Source organism: Leptonychotes weddellii, chromosome 11 (assembly GCF_054177405.1).
Source record: "Leptonychotes weddellii isolate Sample4059 chromosome 11, ASM5417740v2, whole genome shotgun sequence".
Lineage (NCBI taxonomy): Eukaryota > Metazoa > Chordata > Mammalia > Carnivora > Phocidae > Leptonychotes > Leptonychotes weddellii.
In genome coordinates, this window is record NC_138379.1 from 25,722,804 (window position 1) to 25,725,905 (window position 3,102).

A 3,102-nucleotide genomic window follows, 5' to 3' on the forward strand; every position below is an offset into this window, starting at 1 on the left:
TGAAATGAAGAATTTTGCTTATAAGTGTAAGCATGCCTGTGCGCTCCTGGGGAGGGTGTCCACTGGCCCCAGCATATTCTCAATGGGGCCCTATAACCCCTAAATTTAAGAATTACTGATCCCTTCTCTTAGCTTTCTCTGAACACCTTGACTGTTACAGCACCTTGTTGGAGGCTGGTGAATATGCTTGCTGTCTATTTAAATCACAACTTAAATTTGTGAACTATACTCTTATCAATAAGCAGGCAGGGAAGTAAATATGGGAAACATTTACTTTTTAAAAAGATCAATTAGCAAATGACAGCACATGATAAACTGGTGCCCACGTATTAAGTAACCTGAGTGCAGGTGGCAAGGGCTGATTTTCCTCCCAATGCCAGGGGCTGAAATATCCATATAAGATGATCTTTAAATATTTGACTGTTGCCTTAAAATAGCTACCCTGATTTTTTTTTTTTTAAAGAACATAATTTAAAAACCGTTAGCTTATTTTTAATTTATAGTCCTTGAAAAAAAATAAGTGCCTGGCCCAATCATTTATATGCCTGGGCAAAAGCAATACATCTATATAAAAGTACAGTGATATATTTCTGTTGCTGGTTTAATGTGCTGCTCCTCGCCCTGTATGTTCTGATTCATTGGAGAGTAGCAATCATGTCGACAGGCGCTGTTCTTCAGTTCCCATCAGCGACAACTAAAGGCCAATTCAAGGTTGTGGTGGGGTCATGAATCTCACACAGTCGCTGATAGAACAATTTCCCTTCCACACAGCCTTGTCGGTGGGACACATGGGGAATAGCTGGGGAGCCTGGCTCTGTGTATCTCTATCTTCCTGCTTTTCCTTTTTGTTTCTGAGGCACTGTCTGCCATGTGTACCAGTCCGGTGCCATTAGGGAATAGAGGGCCAGTCCCTGGGAAATTGATAGGGAGAAAATTTCTAATGTCTCAAGAATTTGTTGGGGGGGGAGAAAAAACCTGTGCAAACAAGTCATCTAACAATGCATTACAGCGGGGTCAAGAGCAGAGAGAACAGGAGAGACAGAAATAAGGACCTGCTGGTTGGAAATAAGAGAGGTCTCAGGGCTTTACAAAGAAAATGTTTACATTCCAGAGACTCCATGGGTTAATTAAATAACCGAGGTGTCCATTCTTTCGTTTCCCAAATAGTGTCCGAGTGACTGAGGATGCCACCTCTGTAGCTGCTTTGTCTGTGCTCCTTCTTTGTCCCAGGCCGCCCCTCAGGTGGACCAGAAAGCCAAGCCTTACCCCGGGCAGTCCACAGGGTGAAGGCAGCTTTTAATGAAAACAAAATCCAAAGGTAGAGCATCTTGAATGGAGCTTTCATAGGTGGTATCATAACTTTTATGGGCTAAGCCTAAAGTTTCCTTCAAATGAAAGACATCTGGAAAACGGGGTGCGGGATGAGGATAAGACACTAGGTGGGTCGTGGGACAAGTTTTTCTTATGTGGATGGTTCCAAGTCACAGTATCCAAAGACATGGGGTCTGTGAGACATTAACAGCATTTCCTACAGAGGATTTAAACATAGACTTGGAATCCAGAGAGGGCACAGAGGGTTAAGAGCTGACTTAAAGGTACGCTGGTGAGTGTGAATCTGAATTCGAAGCAAGGCCTGTTGGAGTGCAGAGCCCACTCATAGTCACCAGACTCATGGCTCCGGGGTTTGTAGGTCCATACAAAGGAGCTTAACCATGCACATCCCATCCTCCTCGTGTCCCTCAGGGCTCCGAATAGTACCTGCCTTGATGGCAGGCCCGGTTCTAAGGGTAGAACTTCTTTGATCTAATGGGCTCAACTGTTTTTAAAACATTAGAAGACCAATTTAAGATGAGCGAGTGAAATGTTTTGGGTAGGTATACTCAGGCAAAGATGGAGCTAGTTGCAGCTGCCATAAAATAAGTAACCATGACTTTCTTCCCACAGCAAAGACAAAAGCTACCTAAGAGGAATCGTAATAAAAACTAATTAAACACAATAAATCCATTGGCGAGAAAAAAACCCACCACAAACAGGTCTGAAGTTCAGTTCAGGGACAGTTGTCTCATTTACCTTTCTTTCTTTTTACAAGAGCAAAAAAAGCCTTATTTTTAAAAATATGTATTTTTCCTCATTAAAAAATGAATACATTGTAATTATTGAACATTTTGGAAGTACTGAAAGAGAAAAGAAATAAATTAACCAGCCATTGTCCTACCACACTATTACTATTTTAGTGTATTTCTGGTTCACCTCTTTTGTATAATTTTATAAAATTTTTGTCAGCTTTTAAATAGTCCTCCTGCATACATAATTTTGAAAACTAATTTTTAAAATTTACCATTTCTATGTAAGCATTTTCCTATCTCCCTGTAAAACGCTAATAAATATCATTTTAATGGCTGCTTAATGTTCCAACAAGTGGATATTCCAGAGTTTACTTAATGATTCCTTTATTATAAGACATTAGGTGGTTTTCATTTTTTTGCTATTACAAATAATGTCATGATAAATATTTGGGGACATTTTCTACATTTCATATTACTTCCTGAGGCCAGATTTACAGAAGTAGGATTTCAGGGTCAAAAGGTATGAAAACATTTGACACTCCCGAGAAACACTATCATCATATTGCTTTCTAGAAGAGTTGACGCCATTTTCACTGCTACTAGCAACTAATCGAGCAAAACTGCAAAGCGACTAAGAACAGTCTATGGGGTTAGACCAGGGTTTCTCAACCTCAGCGCAATTGACCTTTTGGGCTGAATAATTCTTTATTGTGGAGAGTTGGCTTGCACAGTGTGGGATGTTTAGCAGCATCTTTGATATCTACCCACTAGATGCCAGTAACAATCTCCAGTTGTGACAATGACAGATGTCTCCAGACATTGCGAAATGTTCCAGGGAGGTTGGTGGTGGTGGTGGGGGGGGGCAGGTAAAAATCACCCTTGGTTAAAACCTATGTGTTAGACAAACTTCAACTTGCATTTGAGCTCTATCTACCTCATACTAATATGCCAATGTGAGCAGATTACTTGATCTCCTTGGCTTCTCATTTAGTCACTGTAAACTAAAAATGATCACACTCAGCTTAGGGGTTGGTTG